The sequence below is a fragment of the Thalassophryne amazonica genome, chromosome 2 (genome assembly GCF_902500255.1).
Source record: "Thalassophryne amazonica chromosome 2, fThaAma1.1, whole genome shotgun sequence".
NCBI classification, from domain to species: domain Eukaryota; kingdom Metazoa; phylum Chordata; class Actinopteri; order Batrachoidiformes; family Batrachoididae; genus Thalassophryne; species Thalassophryne amazonica.
Genome location: NC_047104.1, coordinates 111960609 through 111985555, shown reverse-complemented (window position 1 = coordinate 111985555; position 24947 = coordinate 111960609). Strand labels below are relative to the sequence as shown.

Genomic DNA, 24947 nt, shown 5'->3' with positions numbered 1-24947 from the left:
TTTTTTTTCCTCTTAAAGAGGCATTTTTGGGACAATACGACGTATACTCCTGTACGACTTATACTATGGAAAATGTAATTTCAGTGTTCCATACTTTTCCCTGGTGCCATTCCACTTAATTACACATAACTTTCATTTCTGTACTTATTTGTTGTGGTTTCTTTATTTGTATATTACTTGGGTTGTTACTGACATCTGGTGAAAATTTCATGCAAATAGCGCCTTCAGAAATATAGTTACTGAGAAAAATGATGACTTGTTAAATACTTATTATATCCGCTGTGTGTGTGCGTGTGTGAACCTTATTTCAGTTAAGTGCCATGTGGGTGCTGGAGCCTATCCCACCGGACATTGGGCAAGAGGCAGAGTACACCTCAGACAGGCTGCCAGTCGATTGCAGGGCTAATACGTGGACAGATAACCACTTTCAGACTGAGGTCAGTTTAGAGTCACCAATTCATCTAACCTGCATGTTTTTGTAAGTGGAAAGAAGCCAGAGTACTTGGAAGGAACCCGTTCAAACATGGGAAGACATGCAAACTCCACATAGAATGGACCAGGGTGGAAGTGAACCTGGGTCCTTCTTGCTATGAAGCAACAGTGCTAACCATTTAGGCACATATTGCAGACGCTACACATGGGCTCTTTTTAGAATAGTAGTACATTAAACAGTACTCTTCAACATTTGTGCATCGGAATAACTCATATGTGAGAAACGCAGTTGTTTTGTAATAATCAGGATCTTTACTTGGATGCTTGTTGCTAAGGTAAAAATTCTGTTCACACTCATAGGGTAATGACTATTTGTTAATAAAGCCTCGCATGAATTACGCAGGGTACCAGTGGCTTGAATTTCACTTAATGTATGTACAACATGGACAGATGGGCATGAGTCAAATGCCTTCTGGTGTGACAGGCAGCATAGGAAGGGAAGTGATCTTTCCTTCCTCCCCCTAATATAATGCATGGTCAAGACAGGTGGAGACTATGGGTCAACAACAACTTAGTCAGGAATTGCGCCACTGTAAGGCTGTTGGCAGGACACAGGGTGCTGCATCGCTCCTGCTTGAACTTTAGCACCTCTAAACTCCCCCGCTATCCGCCCATTTGCCAACTGTCCCAAGACAGCTTGCCAGTCAGATGCTATTAAAAACAGTTTGCTTCATTTTGTTTTTTGTCCATTCTCTAGGCTTGAATTAGTTGTAAGCTCTAATGATACAGTGTTATGTGGTTACACACAGACTATATTTAAAATGACTTTTGTTTTTTGTTTTTTTACTTGTAAAACTGTAGATGTGTTGTTCACATTGTTAATTGATGACCCAGTTTTGTTGCAGTTTTACTGGTTCTATAACTACAGTTGCATTAATGGTTTATTTGGGTGATGTCATGTTGTAGTTGTTTTATACACACACACACACACACACACACACACACACACACACACACACACACACACACACACACACACACACATATATATATATATATATATATATGTGTGTGTGTATGTCTTAAATATAGCTGTGTGAAGACAGCTTCATGTTATAAATGTCTTTGTCAGTCAGAAATCTGTAGTCTGACATGACTCACAGAGCTGTAAAACTGCAGTCTGGGCTGGTTAAGTTATGGTGCATTAGGAAACGATTTCCTATTGATCTTGAAAACTGACTTATTCTCAGATAAATGACTACTTAAATAACCAAAGGCACTTAAATTAATAATTTGAATGTGTGTTGGAAAATTGCACCAGGTTCTAGATGCTGTTGTCAGCTGAAGCCGTTTGTATGAATGGAGTGCTTTCGTGATGATGGACATCAGAACCCATACTGAAGTTAGGTGTGTGTGTGTGTGTGTGTGTGTGTGTGTGTGTGTGTGTGTGTGTGTGTGTGTGTGTGTGTGTGTGTGTGTGTGTGTGTGTGTGTGTGTGTGTGTGAATGGAGCTGCCCTTTTGCCTCCCCCACAGGACACATAACTGTAAATGTGCATGCTTGGAGCAAATTCACACCATTAATCTACATTATATTGACACAGTATCACAAATGGTTATCATTCATGCCTGCCGCGTTTGGATGTTGTGTTTGGATTAATAATTTGTTGTCCAGGTGCAGGTAATGAGTGCTTTTATTATCAATTAATCTGATGATTATTTTTACGATTTACTCCAACATTTAATCTATAGTGTTATTACATTTTTTTCATAGTCAAGTCCACAGTAGAATCTTGGCGGTGGGGGTCTGTATTGACTTCGTAAGCACAGCTCCTCCTCAACCTATTTGTGGATTATAATGAAATGCCACAGAATGGTAAGACACTATATGATGATGTACATGAAGTAAAGTAATTCTGGTCTGACATCTATATGGAGAAGTAATGGGACTTAAGAATACATCATTTTTGCCAGTTGCTTGTACGAGGTCTGTTAGAAAAGTATTGGACCTTTTTTATTTTTTGCAAAAACCTGATGGATTTGAATCACGTGTGCTTGCATGAGCAAACCTTGAACCTTTGTGCGCATGCGTGAACTTTTTCCCGCCTGTCGATTGTGTCATTTCCTGGTAAGCAGCCTTTGTGTGGGACGTGTGCAGTGCGCTCGGCGGATTTTCTAACAAACCTCGTATTATTAGACCTGTTGCAAGGCTATGCCAGGTTCTGCTACTAAATAAATAAATCACCCCTGCTTATGAATACTTAGTGTTTACTAATATCAGTTAGTACATACTACTAGACAGAGAGACCGCATTAATTTTTGTGCAGTTTCGTGGTCAACACTCGGTAACTGAGAAAAATCTATTTTAAAATGTTTGTTATTGTATATGAAATACATTTACACTTGTTACCACCTTCAGCTTGGCCCAGTTAATAAAAAAAAACAGCTTTTAATCAGTCAGCGATTTGTTTTGAAGTTAATTCCGAGCGGACTCTCAGCAGAAGAGCCGCTCAGCGTTTGAAGCACAGAACGGAGGACGATTCTCATTTCTTGACTGCAACAAGAGTCCCAATTAGTGACTTGAATCCAAACAAAAAAAAAACAAAAGTGACTCATAATATTTTAATGGCTTTCAGAGAGGTTAAGAAGTGGACTTACCGCTTTTGAAGAGCAGCGAATCAAAGAGCCACAAGCCTGGAGTCGCGCTGCAGAAACGGTTGATTCAAAATGGCCACTTGTGTAGTCCACATTGTGGATTGCCCTGATAAAATCACAAGTTTAACAGAAATTAGCTGGAAAAAATAATTAAATGTGCTCAGGAATGGAGTAAATTAGATGGAAAAGAGCAAGAAGTTGCCTTGGATGTTGTAAACAGGTAAGATTGTTGTTTTTATCAGCTGAAAAAGAGCGAGTGATTACTTTGTTTACATAAATGTTGAATACGAAGATGGACAAAGAAAATGTTTTAATTCCCATTACATTATATGCATTCTTCCTCTTTGTTGCATTAGGTTAGGAAGAGAAATATGTAAAAAAGCTAATGAATACCCAAGATCCCTTGTTTAACCGAAAATGGGTGTTATGTGTCGGACGCAGCCCGGAAAACCGACCAGCGTTTGAAGGACCCAGTATAAAATAAGCAGAGCACGGTACAAAGGATAACAGAGTTTAATGAACATAACAGTGCTGTGAAAAAAGTGCGCGGTCTGGTGTGGTGGTTTTGCGGTGCGCTCCCAGCAGCGCTAACGGTCCGGAGCCAGAACCAATTCGGACCCAAGGACCCCGCCGACACCCCCCAGGTGGCCGCGACAAACCGAGTCTGTGAAAGAAGGAATCATTATGTGAGTCCACACTCAACACACAGAGAGAACGCTCAAAGGTGCACAAACAGCAAACACTTCCTGGCTTAATTACGTGAGACCTCACCCCCTCCTCTTTCACAGACTATGCATCAAACCTGGACGTTCTCTGCTTCCACTGATGATGAGATGTCTCTGGCAAATACACACTGTGTACTCCAGTCTTAAATGCCACCATGTTCCAATCCATGTAGATGCACCACAGCTGTGAGTCCTGACGAGCCGCAGGTGATCAGCCTCAGGTGATCAGGGTGAGGTCCTGATAAACTCAGCTACACAGCCACTCAGTCCCAAATGCAAGCCACCTGGAAGGAAAAACAAAAGACAGGACAAAAGACACAAACAAAAAGGCAGCCAGGCCCCCCCAGCCATACAACAATGGGGGCAGTTATTTTAAGATAATCTTGTCCGACAATCGAAACCATAGGAAATTCGTGTAGTTTTTTAATCTAATTACGGACAAGCAAGTTTTTGGCTTTTTCTCACTGAAATTTTGAACGTTTTGCAATGTTGATATCAAACAATAAACTTCTGAATGTAAAGAAGTGTTTTTTTTTAATAATCAGCCTTTTTTTTAACGCTTTACGCCAATAAATCTCTGGCTTTCATCTGGTTGTGGCATATGCCTGTGTCTTGGTAGGCCCATCCCTGTCTTAGCAGACAGTCATTGATCCCTAAACTGAAAATCAAGTCATTCGATGATGTAGGACTAACAGTTGAGAACAAGGCAAAAGGAATGCAAGGTGTGATTAAGGCTGAAAGAAATCTCATGGCAAGGATGGTGGTCATAGGTAGTGCTAGGGGTATCACAATCGAAGACTTGATGAAGTATTCTCTGGGTCCTTCACCACACCACTGTCCATAGCTTATTCAGATGGTGGAATAATGAAAACTGATAAATCCAGCCTGATGCATTTCTTGGAGTACAGTGTACCTAGTTCCCATGCAGAATCCATTCCTTCACAGTCAACCTGGATAGTTGATGCAATGGCAGTCCTCCAGTTGATACCAGATGCTTGCATCCCTCATACATTTGGTGAATTAGCTACTCTCTACCTTCAAAAGATCACAAATATATCTAGGCAGAATGGTGTGGCTGATATCCATGTTGTTCCTGACCGGTACCCTAGGATAAGTAACAGGGATGCCGAGAGGGATTGTCGTTGCAAACCAACGGGACAGTCAAAGGTGATCAACATATTTTCAAAGGACCAGAAAGTACCAGTTCAGTGGAAGAAATTCCTTGCCTCTGGAGAAAATAAAGAACAGCTGCCAGAGTTCTTCTTGAGGTGCTGGTCAGACAGTGCAGAAAGCTGGGACTACAAGCTTGTGCTAGGGCACGGAGACAAGTGTCATTCATTGCTGTTCATTGATGGCTCACTGGTCGTCAAGCCCTTGAACAGCTATCATGTGACCATGAGGAAGCTGACACTCGTCTGCTGTTGCATACAGCATATGCTGCAAAAACTACTGATGTAGTAGTTATTCAGTCTCCAGACATGGATGTGCTGGCCCATGAAATTGATGCCAAGATTCTCTTTGAGACTGGCAGGGGAGACAAGCGCAGGACATTAGATGTATCTGCAATAAACCGTCATCTTGGAGAACAGAAAGCAAAAGCACTCCTTGGCTTACATAACTTCACTGGGTGCGACTCCGTCAGTGCATTTCATGGCATTGGTAAGAAAAAAACAGTGAATATGCTGCTTGGAGAAGGTGGGGAGAAGTTTTTGGCAAACTTGGTGAAACATTTCATGTACCTGATAACTTCATGCCTGTCATCGAACAGTTCGTGTCATCACTCTACAAAACAGGAGGACTCAAGGTAAACAAAACTAGGGCCACCCTGTACAAGACTGGGAAAAAGCTGGAGGATTCCATCCCACCCAATCAGGACTGTCTGAAGCTACATCTTGCCAGGGCAAATTATCAAACAGCAGTACATAGACGCTGCTTGGAACAGTTTCAAGGCATTCCTTCTCCTGATGGTCATGGATGGATTGTTAAGGATGGAAAGATAGAAATCCATTGGATGACGCTTCTATGTGCCCCTAAAGCTGTGCTAGAACTAAATCACTGCAGCTGCAAGAAGAACCACTGTGTGCAAGAAAGTTGTTCTTGCATCATACTGAAATTAAAATGTACCGATCTGTGTGGCTGTGTAGACTGTGAGAATACCTTCATTTTAAGTGATCTCCCTCCCACCAGAAGTGATAAGGAAGGAGATAGTGAGAGTGAGGATGAGGAAGATGATGACTGATATTCCTCTGCTGAAATTGATCTCTTATTCAGACCTAGCTTAAAACTAAACCATGGTTCTTGTTCATATAGACATTTTTTGCCCAAAAAAGCAGTTATCACCTTTAAATGAATTGTGGTTTTGACATTGCTTAACATGCAGTATGTGGTGTTGATAGGTGTTTTCTTGATATGACATGACATATTACTACGTCATTGATTGCTAACAGCCTTGAAGATTACGTTGTCAAGCCTAAAAATTCAGGAAAAAACCAGACTATATTTTGATTCCACTAGAACATTAAGACTGAGTTTAGAATGTTTGGTTATGATCTCATTTGGTGTTTCATTATGACATGACATAGTACTACGTCATGGCTGCCTCCTATCCTCAAAGCAATATCTTTTTTGAAAAGTATAATATCATATTCCTATATGTCAGTAATACATTTATGGGTTCAAAAACCAGCCATTACAAATCTACCTGTACATTGAACTCTGATCTTAAAACACTGGCAGCCATCTTGAATTTTTGTCAAATTTCTCAAAAACTGGTGAAACTGAGATGTGGTAACAACTTGAAATTTGTAGTTTATGTTATCCCAAATGACAAAAAGTTGTAAATCAGTTACCAAGTGTTGACCACGAAAATTAATTTCTGGCTTCTTTTCTGGGGATTGTCTCTCTGTCTATACCCAGTCTTTACTGTGGCATGGACTAACCCACTGATATTACTGTGTGAGTGTGTGTTGGAATGAGGGAATGTGAGGTACCACTGTAAAGTGTTTTGCACCTGAAAACGCTATAGCAGTGAATTTACCATTACATTTAATAGGGACATCATTTGGATGTGCTACGTCACTGCCATCTTACCTGACATTTTTTCCATGAGATTAACAAATGACACACATGCGCATATGCAAATATGCAGCAAAAATTTCTCTTTTACAACAGTAAACTTTTTGGATTTTCTTTAAAACAGCTCCAGATATATTGGATGCCACCTCAGATTTCATCTGTGTCTGCTATCTTCAATTTTCCCGTAAAGCTTTCCTTCTTTGGTTACCAGGCTCCAGCTGTATCATGGGATATTGTTGTGTTGTCCGTTTGCACACTATGGAGGTAGTAGATCACCTGAGTACTGTTTGAGTACTACTAAATGCCCAGTGAGTATTGAGATACTCCTCAGATTGTGACATATTGTTTTTTTGCCTACTATTTAGTAAGCTACTACGAGTGTTCGGATGTAGCCCACATCTAATAGTCAGTAGCTGCTGACCACACCCATCGCTATGGGCGGGCCCTAGGGGGCAGTGCCCGCCCACTCAAAAAATAAGTGATCAAATATATACTGTTGTGTGTACATGTCACTGACTAAATATGCGCTACAACGCGCTCAACTTTTGTTCAGAATCAGCTTCTTATCACTGGTAACGACGCGGCTTTCCTCTCACTCAAACCCGCAGCTTCACAGCGCTTTAAACAGTGTGGACGCTGAGCGTCCACAGAGTTCAATAGCGAAGCAAAGAGTGCAGCAAAACGAGACGAGTCATTGGATAAATGCTGGGCTTTGTCCCGCCCATCGGACGCTTAGCGTGTTTGGGGGTCTATGGGGCAGTGGGCTGGCCCGGACGCTCAGCTTCTGCATGATGATTGGATGATCTGTCTGAGGCTGAATCCCTTTTGATTGACAGCGAAATGAGTGAATCAGCGATCTTTTGGTGTAAACATCCGTGGGAGCATTTTTTAATTTTCATTCTGTTCTGAGTTGAACCAGAGACTTTCCTAATCCTCTTAGCGGGATTTTCTTTGTTAAAAACGACTAGCGACAAATCGAGCTTCTATTTCTGGTGTTTTGTTTTTTTTTTGATGCTGCTTGTGTTTGGAGACTGACTTCTGTCAATCTTTCTGACTTCTATCGCAGTTTCTGTCCCTACCGAGCAGCGGGTGCTGCTGAGCATCTCCACCATCACAAAGCACTCACAGGCGGACACACTTCACACTAGCCTTGCGCCAGTCCCAGCTAGCGAGCTAGCTAGGTAGCAACCTGCACATAATGGCAGACAATTTGAATGTTGTGGACCGGATTTTGGCGAAGCCATTTGATAGTCTTCCTTACGAAGAAAAACTTAGAGTTAAACTGCAGGGCCGATCAACTCCTCCAGATTAATTTGGTGCAAAAAGGTGGGGAAAAGTAACAGGTCTTTTCAGCTGTCCTGGTATGACAAAGTGAGCTGGCTGACTGGAAGTGCTGTAACAAATAAAATGTACTGTTTCTTGAAAAGGAACGGAGGGTAGAATTTACGTATAAATAAACCAACACATTTTATGACGTAGGCCGAAATTGAGCTTCCCCTCCTTGAAAGACCAGCATCCACCACAGGTGTGTGTGTGTTGGAAATTGGTACTGTTGCGACTGCGACCCCTCTGTTGGTTGCTTTGAAATGCACCCGCCGTGGTGTTTTGTTTTTTTTAGTTTGAGATGCTGCTTGTCATCTAATACGTCATGTGCACACTCAGTTGGTGGTGGCTGTGTGTGTGTGTGTGTGCGCGTGCAAACATGTGCGCGCCTGTTTGTTTGTGTGTGTGTGAGAGAGAGAGAGCGCTGGTCCGGTCATGGTTAATGTGATGATTATTGTGAGGGATTAGGGCTGCGTGAATAGTGAAAATAAGCAAAAATAAGCTATTAATAGTGGTGCCCACCTGGTGGATTTCATAAGCCCCCCTTAAGACTGAGTTCTGGCGACGGGACTGCTGCTGACACCATTGTCTAGCATCATTTTAGTGAAAGGAACATGATGTTGATGTTAAACAAGCCTCAAATGGAAACCATTTGGCTTGCAAAGGCTATTTGTTACTGTTTTACAAAGGACACTGAAGCCACATGTGCACCCTAAGAATACATGGTCACACAGTTCTGAAGTACCATATTACATTGACTATTACTGCAAATGTATCTCAGGTGAAGGAGTGGCTTGCCCATGAATGAAGGTTTGAAGATTCCATCCGTGGTTACTGTCGCCAGTGTATCAGAATGTTCTTCAACAAGGCACTGATCTCCAGATTGTTGCTGATGTGGTGTTCAGCAATTTTCAGTGCATTTGCTTGCAGTTATGTTTGTGAATCTCATTATTTGAATTGTGAGATAAAGTATCAGCACAGTATGTATTTAGAAATATGTAGCCACATGCCTTCTTGACAGTGACAACTATAAAACAAGCTGAACCTCCACCTTAGAAATACTGGTGGCTGAGTATGGGTATTGTGCTGAAAATGACAAAACTTTAGGAGTCCTCCACTGGCACAGGCTGCTTACGTAGGGGACTACCTCGAAAAGAGATTAATGACCTATCAGCTGAGAGACCAGGGGAAAAACCCTTTGCTGCTCTGTTGCTGTGCTGCTGTCGAAAGGAAAATGAGCTTCCTACTCCATCTAAGTCTCAACACACTCCCTCTTGTGGAATTAATGAGGTCACAAGCATTGAACCTATTCTGTGGATCAGTATCAGAATTGTTCACCATTCAGCCTATTTATTTTTTTAAATAACGTCAAGCCAACGTTGCTGAACATTATTGTGTAACTTTTGATGTTTGTTAATGAATGAAGTAAACCTTTGTCATTTGCCAGTATATGTGCTCCCTATTAATTATGTGCTTGAAGATGCAGATGCTATATATATATATGTATGTATGTATGTATATGTCTGTGTGTGTGTGTATATATGCAGTGGTGGGCACAGCTAACCAAAAAGTTAGCTTCGATATCTGCCAACTGAAAAGTTAACTTTGATAACGATAAACCCATAAAAAAAATTTAGCAGAAGCTACCGCTAACTTTTTAGTATTGACTCCGGTACATGGTCAGCTACTGACAAGCCAGTTTTGAGTTTAAGCACCGCAGATGCTTCCAAGTAGAATCAAAGGCGATCACAAACCCAACAAAACGAGTCAGCGCTTCTGTCTTTGTGTGCCCTTCCCACTGCTGTAAGGAAGAGTCATTGCCCCAGATGTGTGGTAGAAGGCATTAAAAAGCAAAGCAGGTTTGACTTATGGTTTTATTTAAAAACCAGACTAATTCCGGACAGTTTTTTGATATTAATGTCAACTCTGTAATTTTTACAAAGTGAAAATATCACAAATATCTTTTAGTTTTAAAGTAATGTGCTAATTCTGAAGGTTTGAGCATTAAAACTCACAGATGCCGAAAGGCATTATGGGAAAATGAGCCTCGTCATCATTGTTTTTTGGTTATTTATAAAAAACAAATACACAAGTTACTGTAATGTGTGTTTGTTTTGGGTATTTGTAAATATGTCATTTTTTTTCATTTGTAAAAAAAAAAAAAAAAGCATTTGCAAAACTGGAAAATTTTGTTTAAGTGTGATTCAGCACAACAAATAGTGACCGTGTGACAGTTGGATGCTATTTTCACTACCATCCAGTAGATGGCAGTGTTCTATGCATTTTGGGTGTTATTTTCACTTTGTGTTGATGTTAATATCAATAAACTTTCTGGAATTACTTTGGTTTTTAAATCAAACCATAAGTCAAACATGCTTTGCGTTTTTGCCTTCTGCCACACGTCTGGGGCACTGTAGGTTGAATCTAAATGACTTTTTTTTCTTCTAGCAGCCTGGCAGCCAGACCCCTTCTGCTGGGGTAGGGTTGAGCTCAGCTCTTCACAGCTGCCTGACTGCTGCAAAACACATAACAGGCAGGAACTAACATGTATGATTTTAGGGTTTACAAACGTTTTTGAACATTTGGCTTTACTAACTATGTCAGCAAAAAAACATTATTGGGCTAAACGATAGCTAAATTAAATTTAGCGGAAGCTAATTGGTCCAATGATGGTTTTCGAAGTTAGCTCAAAAGCTAATCTGCTAACAAAAAAGTTAGCTTCACTAATTAGCGGTTAATGGATTAGCGGAACTGTACCCACCACTGTATGTTTGTTTGTGTGTGTGGGTGTGTGTGTGTATGTATATATATATACAGTGAGGAAAATAAGTATTTGAACACCCTGTGATTTTGCAAGTTCTCCCACCTGAACTCAATAGAAAATCTTTGGAGGGAGCTGAAACCTGAAAGATTTGGAGAAGATCTGTATGGAGGAGTGGACTAAAATCCCAGTTGCAGTGTGTGCAAACCTGGTGAAAAACTACAGGAAACGTTTGACCTCTGTAATTACAAACAAAGGCGACTGTACCAAATATTAACATTGATTTTCACAGGTGTTCAAATACTTATTTGCAGCAGTAACATACAAATAAATTATTAAAAAAATCATACATTGTGATTTCCGGATTTTTTTTTTTATTTGATTATGTGTCTCACATGGACATGCACCAAGATGAAAATTTCAGACCCCTCCATGATTTCTAAGTGGGAGAACTTGCAAAATTGCAGGGTGTTTAAATACTTATTTTCCTCACTGTTCTTCCACTTTATCCGGAGTCGGGTCACGGGGGCAGCAGCTCAAGCAAAGCCGCCCAGACCTCCCGATCCACACACCTCCCCCAGCTCCTCCGGGGGAACCCCAAGGCATTCCCAAGCCAGCCGAGAGATGTAGTCCCTCCAGCGTGTCCTGGGTCTTCCCCGGGGCCTCCTCCCAATGGGACGTGCCCGGAACACGTGTGTGTGTGTGTGTGTGTGTGTGTATATATATATATATATATATATATATATATATATATATATATATATATACACTCAACGAAAAATATAAACGCAACACTTTTGGTTTTGCTCCCATTTTGTATGAGATGAACTCAAAGATCTAAAACTTTTTCCACATACACAATATCACCATTTCCCTCAAATATTGTTCACAAACCAGTCTAAATCTGTGATAGTGAGCACTTCTCCTTTGCTGAGATAATCCATCCCACTTCACAGGTGTGCCATACCAAGATGTTGATTAGACACCATGATTAGTGCACAGGTGTGCCTTAGTGTGTGCACATATCGACACATTCACACACTCACTCACACCTATGGTCAATTTAAAGTCTCCAGTTCATCTAATCTGTACATCTTTTGAAAGCGGGAGCACCTGGAGGGCACCCACGTGAACACTGGGAAAACCATGCAAACTCCACACAGGAAGGACAAGGCAGCAAGCAATTGCACATAGAGAGTGGGCAGGAGTGGCATTGAACTGGGAACCTTCTTCTTCATGAGGGGCGATTGACAGGTTTTGAGCCTGATGTAGAAAAAGTAGGGCATGGTTCGCTGTCTTTTGCATTCTGAGAAACCAGCATTTCTCAACATTCCGCATGAGTCAAAACTTCATGTGTTTTCGAGAAATCTTGATTTGTCATAATGCAAAAAATGGAGAACTACCCGCTACTTTTTGTAGGTCAGTCTCAAAACCTCTCAGTCGTCCATTGTATTTTAGTATTTAATAGTAACTGGGGTGTAACTGATCACAAAACTCCTTCACAATTTATAAGCTAAATATAAGCCTATAAGCTAAAGCAGCATGTAAGATAAAAATAAAAAGAAAGTTGGGGTGGGAGTAGGAAGTATAACTTTCAATTTAATTCAATTTATTTAGTTTATACAGCACCAAATCACCACAAAGTTGCCTCAAGGTGCTTCCTACAAATAAGGTCCAACCTTACCAACCTCTAGAGCAAGCACACAGGTGACAGCAGTAAGGAAAAACTCTTTCTGATGATATTGACGAAGAAACCTCAAGCAGACCAGACTCGGAGGGGTGACCCACTGCTTAGGCCATTTTAACAGTTACACGATTTTTCAGACTTTGCTTTCTATTTTTAAAAGACAATGGAAACAGTTAACTTGGTCTTGAATGAAAACAAGGTGTTTAAAGTTTAAAAAATATTTTTTAAATAAAACATCTAATTGTTACAGTTTTGCTCAAACATTTACATACTCTGGCAGAATTTCTGTTTTTTTTTTTTTTTTTTTTTTTTTTTTGGCCATTTTTCAGAGAATATGAGTGATAACACAAAAAACGCTTAGTGGTTGTGTGAAGCCATTTATTGTCATACAACTGTGTTTAGTCTTTTTTAATCATATTGACAACAGAAACTGTATGAAAAACCTTACAGACCTTGCGCTCAGTTAATCCTTTAGCATCAGTGTTTAATAGTGACCAGGGTTGTATGTAACTAATCCCTCAAAATACATATTCTGTTGTATGTTTTAACATTAGGCAATATTTTTACCTTGGCATGCAGTGTTGCCACAGTTACTTTGAAAAAGTAATCCAATTACTGATTACTGATTACTCCTTGAAAAAGTAACTTGGTTACTTTACTGATTACTCAGTTGTAAAAGTAACTGTTAGATTACTAGTTACTTTTTTAGTTACTTTCCCCAGCTGTCGACAACAACCCTCTGCCACCTCAACATGACAGTGATACTTGTTTAGCCAAAACTCACTTTATAGTCACCCTTTCTTGACTTCAATGAAAATAAATACTTGTTTTATAAAAAGTAAAATGAAGACCTCTTTCTTGAGCTCATATTTAACTGTTGACAGCACTGTAACAGTAAAACCTGCAATTTCTAGCCTACATTGTTTATAAACGTAACTATTAAATTCTTTCTAACATTTTTGTCTCTAAACATTTTACTTGTCGAAATTATTATTATTATAAGTAGTATTAGTAGTTGTAGTAAAAAAAGGCTTCAAAACTGGACCTTTAATCTAGGGGTGTTGTCGGGGGGCACATCCTTGCCCCACGCCCCCATTCCATCTGGATTCGCCCCTGCTTTGGTGGTTGAGCACAAAGAATGGATGACATTTATTTATGCAGAAAACATGACCAGATTTACAGGTAAGAAAGTTTTATTGCGTTTTCACATCATGTGGTCCTCAGAAAGAGAGTTTAGGTGCATTTGAGTGGAAAATAGTGTTAGTTGTTGACGCATCGCGGAGGATCAGCTGTTTTTAACGAGCAGATACGGAGTGGCTCGGCTCAGAATTCTAAATAAAGGAGGAAAAAACATAAAAATGTCTTTGTAAAGCTCAGTGCAGGTGTGCTGTTGTCACCGTGCTTTAAGAGGTGAGGATGAGCTGCTGCAGAAAACCGTGGATGAAAAGCTCACACCCCGCTTAAAGTGGGCAGTTCAGTCGAACCCCGACCCCCTGCCCACGGACCAAGTTTAATGCTGCTATTGACCCACAATGCAAAAATAATAGTAACGCACAGTGACTTGGAGAAGTAACTTTAATCTGATTACTGATTTGGAACGATTAACGCATTAGATTACTCGTTACTAAAAAAAGTGGTCAGATTAGAGTAACGCGTTACCGGCATCACTGTTGGCATGTGACCTTGACCTTGGTTCAATTCTACTGGAATTTGAATTGTTTTGTCTTTGGCTGACCCTCAACCTTTCCACCAAGTTTGATCCAAAGAGTATCAAAACTCTTTTAATTATATCATGTATGCTATCACTGTGTGCGCGCATGCACAGCATGCTGGTTACTACAGTTCTGTTGAAGCGTTGAACACTCTTATATACTCTGTCAGCACGAGTGGTGACAAGTGAAGTGTATTTTGCACAAAGCATTGTGGTACAACTTTAGTCAAAAATGGCACTTGCGTGGTTATGTTTGAGTATCAAACATTAAATTTGAAGCATTCAGCTGAAGCGCTGTCCTGAATGGAGACAATGAGGAAACATGATCTTGTGTCTTCAAATTAGTTAAAAGCCTTGCAGTCGCTATTTGGAGCATGGAGCTGAAGTAAAGGCTTCAAATTGCAACCAGTGGTTGAGTATCTGGATAAACTGTTTTTGTAAGAACATCAACTGTCCATTTTATTTGGTACAAAAGGCATACCTTAATAGTGTGTGAACTTGATTTTTGGTAAATGGTACAGTTGTCTGCTCACACACTGAAATGGGATGATGGTTTCAACTTGCATTAGTCATGCTTAGAGCTGCCTGCCTATTTAAGTTTCTGTTTCTGTCACCTTGAAACATTCTCGCCATTATCCTTGAACATCTTTCATAATTTGGGTATTTCTGGCTACATTAATGATGTTTAATGGATCATAAACATTTCCTCTTGTTCTCTATCATCTATCAATTCTGCATCAAAATCTGAGCATTTCAGCATTTTCTGAAAGACTTGCACCGTACTCATCTGGCATTAATGGCCATTTCTGATTTAAACGTCAAATATAGCACTTTTATGTACATGCACTATGCTACTGCCACACAATAAGAGATCATACATTTACATTAACATGCAGATGTTATGAATAAAGTGGACTGTGGACATTTTTTGTACACATAAAAAAAAAAAGATGCTTTGAGCATCTGCATCAGACACTCAAAGCGCTTTACAGTAATGCCTCACATTCATCCTGATGTCAGGGTGCTGCTATGCAAGGCGCACACTACGCACCGGGAGCAACTAGGGGATTAAGGACCTTGCCCAAGAGCCCGTAGTGATTTTCCAGTCAGGCTGGGATTTGACCTGAGGATCTTTTGGTCTCAAGCCCAACCCCTTAACCACTAGATCATCAGCATTCATAATCATCAGTTCATTAGTGTAACGAAGAATAGTTTTCACAAGTTTAGAATGAGCCCATAATTTAAAAATGGCATGTCACTTATATTAATTTGACACATTGAAGGGGGTGTGGTGCTGTTCTGTAAATCCAATGTTGCAGTCTGTCATATTAACCAAATACATGTGTGTATTGTCTTGAACAAACTATTTTTAGCATTGAGAAAATGGCACATACTAATTTTTCCAGTGTGTAACTGCTACTGGGTCTTGCACATTTTTTTGTGCTGCTTTTTTTTTTTGTTTTGTTTTGTTTAGTTTTGTTTTGGTGGGAGCACTGAGTAGTGAAAGAGGAGGCTGGTGAATAATTGATTCTTGTAATTAAACACTCCAGCCAGGGATGCTGGGGCTGATTGACGGCCAGATATTAGGCCCTTGTCTCGTAAGGTTGCAAGTTTAGTCTAAGGTTATCAGTGGCCAGAAGAGTCTTTCTCCCTCCCTGCCTCATTACTTTCATGAGTAGGATAGTTCATAGTGGATCAGTGGGTGGGGGTGTGGTGTGAAGACAGTCTGAAACTTCATTACACAAATGGGGTCCCTTAGTCTACAGAGCACCAAATTGTTCAGCCTTGTTGAGCAGCAACCCCCATGGGGGTTCTTCTCAGCACTGTCCTGTATAGTAGTTTTATTCATTTCATTTCACACTTTTTATAGCTTCAGGTTCATTCGGGTACACCTTCCTATGCTGACTTGATCAAATCTATCTATCTTATGGCCCAGTCACACGGCACACAACAATTCCTGAACGAAGGGAAAAAGTAAAAAAATGTCAATTCATTGAGAAAAGGTGGACGAAAGAGCTTTATCACCGAACATCCTGCGAAGCAAGAGCGCAAAAGGGACGCAAGAGGAACTTAACAAAACCGAAGCTGACAATCTCAACGCTTTAACAAAACGCGCCTGGAGCCACAGCTGGAGCGTAGTGTGTCTGCGTCTCTCCGTTCCAGGACTCGGCGCTGGGACGGAGCTCATAGCATCTGAGTCCTGTAGAAACTGCAAACAGTCTGTGGAGATCTGTGTGCACGTCGGTGGACCACCTGCTCTGTTTCCTCGTCTAGAACAAAAGAGGGATCATGTCCATCATTATCAGAATCCACACTGTCTGTTGACACGCTGCACGCTCCGTCTTCCTCCAATTAAAAAAAAAAAAAAAAGTGCGCCGTGGTCACTGCTGTATCACAGTATTATGTTCTAAGCCATATATATTTATTTATAACAGAAAACTGTCAAAAGGGAGAATAAATATAAATATAAGTGTAAAGATGTTTGAATATATCAGAGCAGTAAATTAATCAGTGCGTGTGAACGCGCGCATTGACTCACATGTGGTTATTTCCACCAGTTGATCACTGATCCACAATGTGAATTCTTCCTTCCAGAACAGCTCTTTATATCATGATTTTGATTCATCTACCTGTGGACTCATCTCTGTGCTTGTCCTGTTAGACCTCAGTGCTGCTTTTGATACTGTTGACCATAAAATTTTATTACAGAGATTAGAGCATGCCATAGGTATTAAAGGCACTGCGCTGCGGTGGTTTGAATCATATTTATCTAATAGATTACAATTTGTTCATGTAAATGGGGAGTCTTCTTCACAGACTAAGGTTAATTATGGAGTTCCACAAGGTTCTGTGCTAGGACCAATTTTATTCACTTTATACATGCTTCCCTTAGGCAGTATTATTCGAAAGCATTGCTTAAATTTTCATTGTTACACAGATGATACCCAGCTTTTTCTATCCATGAAGCCAGAGGACACACACCAATTAGTTAAACTGCAGGAATGTCTTACAGACATAAAGACATGGATGACCTCTAATTTCCTGCTTTTAAATTCAGATAAAACTGAAGTTATTGTACTTGGCCCCACAAATCTTAGAAACATGGTGTCTAACCAGATCCTTACTCTGGATGGCATTACCCTGACCTCTAGTAATACTGTGAGAAATCTTGGAGTCATTTTTGATCAGGATATGTCCTTCAATGCGCATATTAAGCAAATATGTAGGACTGTTTTACATTTGCGCAATATCTCTAAAATTAGAAAGGTCTTGTCTCAGAGTGATGCTGAAAAACTAATTCATGCATTTATTTCCTCTAGGCTGGACTATTGTAATTCATTATTATCAGGTTGTCCTAAAAGTTCTCTGAAAAGCCTTGAGTTAATTCAAAATGCTGCAGCTAGAGTACTGACGGGGACTAGAAGGAGAGAGCATATTTCACCCATATTGGCCTCTCTTCATTGGCTTCCTGTTAATTCTAGAATAGAATTTAAAATTCTTCTTCTTACTTATAAGGTTTTGAATAATCAGGTCCCATCTTATCTTAGGGACCTCTTAGTACCATATCACCCCAATAGAGCGCTTCGCTCTCAGACTGTAGGCTTACTTGTAGTTCCTAGGGTGTGTAAGAGTCGAATGGGAGTCAGAGCCTTCAGCTTTCAGGCTCCTCTCCTGTGGAACCAGCTTCCAATTCGGATCAGGGAGACAGACACCCTCTCTACTTTTAAGATTAGGCTTAAAACTTTCCTTTTTGCTAAAGCTTATAGTTAGGGCTGGATCAGGTGACCCTAAACCATCCCTTAGTTATGCTGCTATAGACTTAGACTGCTGGGGGGTTCCCATGATGCACTGAGTGTTTCTTTCTCTTTTTGCTCTGTATGCACCACTCTGCATTTAATCATTAGTGATTGATCTCTGCTGTCTTCCACAGCATGTCTTTTTCCTGATTCTCTCCCCTCAGCCCCAACCAGTCCCAGGAGAAGACTGCCCCTCCCTGAGCCTGGTTCTGCTGGAGGTTTCTTCCTGTTAAAAGGGAGTTTTTTCCTTCCCACTGTCGCCAAGTGCTTGCTCACAGGGGGTCGTTTTGACCGTTGGGGTTTTTCTGTAATTATTGTATGGCTTTTGCCTTGCAATATAAAGCACCTTGGGGCAAATGTTGTTGTGATTTGGCGCTATATAAATAAAATTGATTTGATTTGCCACATGTACAGAAGGACTGGATTGTCATTCCTACACTCAGATTGTTATATTTAATAAAAATAATAAGCACACGCATGAGCTCCTGCTGCCGCTGATGCTGCATTCAAGTAACGTCGGAAATTACACAACTTTTTTGTTGTTTCAAATTCAACAGTTGCTTGTGGCAAAATTAATTATATCCACACAAAAGATTAATTTTGGCCTATGTAATGTGCCTGAGCCCATTGAAGCTGCCCCCCCACACAGATAAAAAAAAAATCCAACCAAGCTGGCTGAGTTTGTCCTGGTTAAACGATGCCAACGACAGTCAACAAAGGTCCAGATTTCTTGTTTCGTCAGGTCTTCATCACCCTTCGTTAAGTGCCGTGTGACTGGGCCATTACAATACGTAAACCTCCCATCAAACTCCTGAACAATGTACATTTGTCTGCCATGTCATTGATTACAAAGGTATAATAAAATGGGATTGTTCTTTAAACATTAATTAGTCTCTTAAAAATAAATGCATCCCCATTGTTCTTTTAAATGTTTGGGAAGCACAGTGACACAGGTGGCTACTACCATTGTCTCTGAATCAGAAGTATAGAAATCTGTGGCTGAGGTGCTCTTGTTGATGAGGAAAAGTTTACCGACTTTGAGTTCACGGATGGTGCTGTGATCTTTGCGAAAGCAATGGATACCTTGATTGCAGCACTTGAAAAGCAGAGTGAGGGATTGGTGTATCTGGGTTTGTGATTGTCCAGGATTGAGACTAAGATATAGATATAGGGAGGTAATAGTCTATTGCAGGGGTGCCCAAGTTCGGTCCTCGAGATCTACCTTCCTGACACTCTGAGTTGTCTCCCTGTTCCAACACACCTGAATCCAATGAAAGACTTGTTAGCAGGCTTTTAATGAGCCTTTCATTGGATTCAGGTGTGTTGGAGCAGGGAGACAACTAAAAGTGTCAGGAAGGTAGATCTCGAGGACCGAACTTGGGCACCCCTGGTCTATTGGTTAAGCGTTGTGCTTCAGACCAGAGGATCCTCAGTTAAAATCCTAGTCAAACCGGAAATTCATTAAGGGCCCTTGGGCAAGGTCCTTAATCCCCTAATTGCTCCTTGTGTGTATTGAACGCCTTGTATGGTAGCACCCTGGCATCAGTGTGTGAGTGTGTTTGTGTGAATAGGTGAACGCGAGGCATAATTATAAAGCACTTTGAGCTTCTGATGCAAATGGAAGGGCACTGTCAGGACAGGCGGGAGCCCGTCACCAGGAGTGGCTGGACCCGCAATGCAAACTTCCAGACTAGGCTTTGGTGTTGGAGAAATCATGGTCTTTATTCCAGGCTTGGTTTCGGTACACATGTAATCAGTCAGCGTGGCAGAGGTACAAACAGGATCAGGCTGAGACGCAGTCATAAACAAGCAAGGTTCAGAGGCACAAGCAAACTCAGACACCCAGGATGAAGCAAAAGGCATGGTTGAGGTAAACAGCAAGGATACGGAACACGGCTAGACAAAAACAGGAATATGATGGGTGCTGGAAAGTGTTCTAAGACAACAATCTGGCGGTGAGCTGTGAGACTGTGAGGGCTTAAATAACAGGTGCTGTGAACAATGTGCATGTGCATTTGACTGATTAGGTAATAAGGTGCAGGTATGGAGGGAAGATTCCAGAAAGGGGTCGTGGCTAGTGGACAAAGATCAAACACTGTGCAAGAGAATGATGTAAGGAGCAAACATACTTGGGCTGGTGTAGGTAGTGTGAGTGAGATGAAACAACACAGACAGAAACAAGGTGAGAGACATGGGGCAGGTGCAAGAGCGTGTGTGAAAGGAACGATACAGGTTCAGTGAACACAATCAAATATGAGTGAGGGACAAAGACATGATGGAAGGTGCAGGGGTGTGGAGTGGAAACAAATGGCAAAAAACAGAACAGAGCTAAAATGGAAATCAAGGCAGAATATAATACGACAAACCAGGCACAAACATGAAAACTGAAAGAAAATATCACCAAGACAAAACTAAATTGGAACTGACTAAGAAACCAAAGTGGATAAACAAATTACAAATAAAACACTGTGATAACAAAACCTGACACTAGAGAACAACCTATAACAGAACAGCATAAATAGGCAGATGATAACTAAATGATAAACCATAAAAACACAGACTGATTGAACAAAACCAGAACGGAACTGAAACATGACCGAAGTATAAAAGTAACAAAGAAAGAAAGTAACAAAGCAAAAATAGAACACAAGGCTGGGGCAGAAGGAGCAGAACCAAATAAAGAGAAAATAAGGATCGAAGCCTGGAGCTGGGCCGGGCATGACAGGCGCTATATAAATGCAATCCATTTACCATATAGGCTTTCAGTGACTTCTTGTCCATTGCCATCAGAAGTCTAGCTGTATATGGTGAAAGTATCAGACTTGTAGAGATGTTCTTTTATCTTGGCTGTGATATTCATGCCTCTGGGTCCTCGGCCTTTGAGATCGAGAGATGCCTGGGAATACTGATGGAGTTTTGAGGATGCTGGCCAGAGGTGTTTGACAATGCCAATACATTTGTAGGAGTGTAATGATTTAAGTTTTTTGTGTACTGCTGCTTTCTGCTGTGCTATATGGTTGTGAGACATGGAGGCTGATGTTTGGGTCCCACTGGAATGACTTTGTTCAAATGAATGGATACTTACAGACACTAAGGGTAGAAATATACTTGCTTGTTAACCATGCAGTTACATAGATGTAGACAGAAACTTGCCTGTGATCTACACGTGTTACTGGTGGACTTCACTAGAGGCACAGCGTCTCAAAGGTAATTATTTATAACATATATAGTAATCAATTGTTTAAACAGTTGATGACGCTCTGCAGGATACACCAGTTTATCCCCCAGAAGTCACAGAAACAGTATCAAGAATAATCAAAACGACTTACTTATGGAAGTAAATGTGTCCCTTCTTCCTCTGGTTGTGTCATGGCCAACATGTACAGCTTTCTGGCATCTATGAGTGCCAGTGCATGCTAGCCACTGAATTGCCCAGTGACAAAAGAGCAACCGTGCCTCCTTGCCAACTTGCATCTCAGTGCGACTGCGGATTCTACTACTCATATATGGCTCTATGATTATAAACTAGTGGCTCCCAACCCTGGCCCTTGGGGTCCCCCTGATCTGCACATTTTCCAACTCTCCCTGCTCTGCTAAGAGCTGATGAGCTCATTCTGGTAGCTGTCAGCTCTTCGTTGGCCAAGCACACCTGAATCATGTAATTAGCCTTTGGCAGAGAAGGAAGGGATGGAAATTGTGCAGATCAGGGGGTCCCCAAGGGCCAGGGTTTGGAACTATTGAGATTTTAAGAAAGTGGATAGTGGAATTGGTTGTGGCCATAGTAATGTCTGTTCACTCATTTGTCTTTCTGACCAACTGGTCTGGTTTGTAGGTGTAATCGGGGTTAAAATCCCAAAGTTTGACCCAGTAGTGATTTTTCCCAATCTACCTGTTGCTTGAATGCACCATGCCACATGACAAGATCATGTGACCTCAATTAGCCAATCACAGCCCAAGTAGTATATAAGCTGCCTTGGTTTCTTTCTTCTCAGTTGTGTGGGAGACAAGCCAAGGGACAGCAGCTGCAGGTCCGTCTTTAACCCTCTGGGGCCGACGCCATCGTATACAACGGCTAAGACCAAGCTTTACTAAATTATAAATAACTATTGAATGATATGAGATAGAAACGTACTTTTTTTTTGCTGAAAAGTTAACTCCGCAGACTTTCGAACCAGCCATCGGCCATCTTTGTACTCCTCATAGAAGCTGTGTGATGACGTGCGCAATGTGAGTGTCCAATCGGAATTGGTTCACCGTCACATGGTTTTCCAAAATCCAGTCGTAGGGCACATTTACCTCACTTGAAAAGCCAAAGATCGTTTTCAGGAGTGATATGTTACTAGTTGGCCCATTTGAATAGCCCCCTGGATGCTCCAATGAGTACATACTTTTAGTACATACTTAGTGCGCCCTGCGCCATTACACACAGCGATCAGTGAAAGCAGAAGCAGCCAGAGAGCCTCTGATGACAATCTCACGTGCTCAAACAAAGAGTGTGTAACTATCAGGATTGCTCCACTAGTTTGCATGTGAATGTTACTGGATAACTCTGTTGCTTTCTCTGCATAAAGCACTGTTTACCATATCAATGGACAACAAAACGCAAAGACCATTTTGTATATATTGTTCAAAATGTGCATTTGTGTTTATTGTTTGAACCTTTTTGTTGTACATTCTTTCACACAAGACCTCAGATTACCTTTCTAAAGTGTCAAAACAGTTGTTTATTATAGTTTGCTGTGTTTTTTGAATAAATGTGTGGAAAATTATTTTTCGCTTTATTTTTTCCTTGCGTATTTTTGATTGTAAATCTTTATTACACTTATAAAACACAACAAAAATGTATATATTCTGAAAGCACAGGTTGTCCTGAAAAAAAAGACATAAAACTTGATTGTGGGATGCAGGGAGAGCTGTTAACAGCAATAATAAAACATTTATGCCAGGGGAGTGAACTGTCCAAAAAATGCCCTTGGACCCCAGAGGGTTAAACACTTTTGCATTTTAACACTTTTATCATGTACTAGGTGTGACTGTTAACAACTTGCAGAGTCCTGATCTTTGTGCTTATGATGTGGACTTGTTTGATCGTATGTGCTTTTTGATCAAACTGAACTGGTGAGTCTGAAGTGGTTCTTTTCCTTAATGTTAACATGTCATACTGATACAACTCTGTCATATGAAATATTTGATTTTGTTGATGTCTCTTGTTAACGCTAAGTTGCTAATGGTTAGCATGCTAACTCTGTCATATGAAATATTTGATTTTGTTGATGTCTCTTGTTAATGCTATGTTGCTATGAGTTAGCATGCTAATATGCTAACAATGGGTTATTTTGTTGGTATGTACAAAACATGTTTTGTTGTGCTTTTACAACCCCAGTGCCAGTGAAGTTGGGATGTTGTCTGAAATGTAAATTAAAAACGGAATGCAATGATTTGCAAATCCTCTTCAAGCTATATTCAATTGAATTCACCACAAAGATGAGATATTTCATGTTCAACTGACTTGACTGTTAGACTTTTTTGTTTGTGTGCAAATATTTGCTCATTTTGAAATGGATGCTTGCAAAACTTTTCAAAAAAGCTGGGACAGGGGCAATAAAAGACTGGGAAAGTTGGTGAATGCTCAATGAACACCTGTTTGGACCATTCCACAGGTGAACAGGTTAATTGGAAACAGGTTAGTGTCATGAATGGGTATAAAAGGAGCATCCCAAAAAGGCTCAGCCGTTCACAAGCAAAGATGGGGCGAGGCATCACCACTTTGTGAACAACTGTGTGGAAAAAAATAGTCCAACAGTATAAGACCAATGTTTCTCAACGTTCAATTTCAATGAATTTAGGGATTCCATCATCTACAGTCCATAATATAATCAGACGATTCAGAGAATCTGGAGAACTTTCTAAACGTAAGCGGCAAGGCCAAAAACCAACATTGAATGTCGGTGACCTTCGATTCCTCTGGCAGCACTGCATTAAAAACAGACACCATTGTGTAAAAGATTTTACCGCGTGGACTCAGGAACACTTCAGAAAACTATTGTCAGTTAACACAGTTCGTTGCTACATCTATAAGTGCAAGTTAAAACTCTACTATACTAAGTGAAAGCCATACATCAACAACATCCAGAAACGCCACCGCTTTTTCTGGGCGCGAGCTCATTTGAAATGGACAGACGCAAAGTGGAAAAGTGTGCTGTGGTCTGATGACTCCACATTTCAAATTGTTTTTGGAAATCATGGACATTGTGTCCTCTGGACAAAAGAGGAAAAAGACCATCTAGATTGTTACCAGCGCAAAGTTCAAAAGCCAGCATCTGTGATGGTATGGGGGTGTGTTAGTGTCCATGGGATGGGCAACTTACACATCTGTGATGGCACCATCAATGCTGAAAGGTACATCCAGGTTTTGGAGCAACACATGCTGCCATCCAAGCAGCGTCTTTTTCAGGGACATCCCTGCTTATGTCAGCAAGACAATGCCAAGCCACATTCTACACGTGTTACAACAGCGTGGCTTCGTAGTGAAAAAGTGCGGGTACTAGACTGGCCTGCCTGCAGTCCAGACCTGTCGCCCATTCAAAATGTGTGGCGCATTATGAAGTGCAAAATATGACAACGGAGACCCCGGACTGTTGAACAATTAAGCAAGAATGGGAAAGAATTCCACCTACAAAACGTCAACAATTACTGTCCTCAGTTCCCAAACACTTATTGAGTGTTGTTAGAAGGAAAGGTGATGTAACACAGTGGTAAACATACCACTGTCCCAGCTTTTTT

At 40.8% G+C, this 24947-nt stretch overlaps 1 protein-coding gene and 1 long non-coding RNA gene across 2 annotated transcripts in view; one reads left to right on the top strand and one right to left on the bottom strand.

The window, feature by feature from the left end:
• Nucleotides 1–24947, top strand: part of mettl15 (methyltransferase like 15) — a 307480-nt gene that overhangs the window by 41817 nt on the left and 240716 nt on the right. The window lies entirely within an intron of this gene.
• LOC117529183 lies at nucleotides 312–20929 on the bottom strand. The gene is made up of 3 exons (XR_004565941.1): nucleotides 20916–20929; nucleotides 20646–20651; nucleotides 312–402 (listed from the first exon to the last, which is right to left on the bottom strand). It is a non-coding gene; the product is annotated as an uncharacterized LOC117529183 (long non-coding RNA).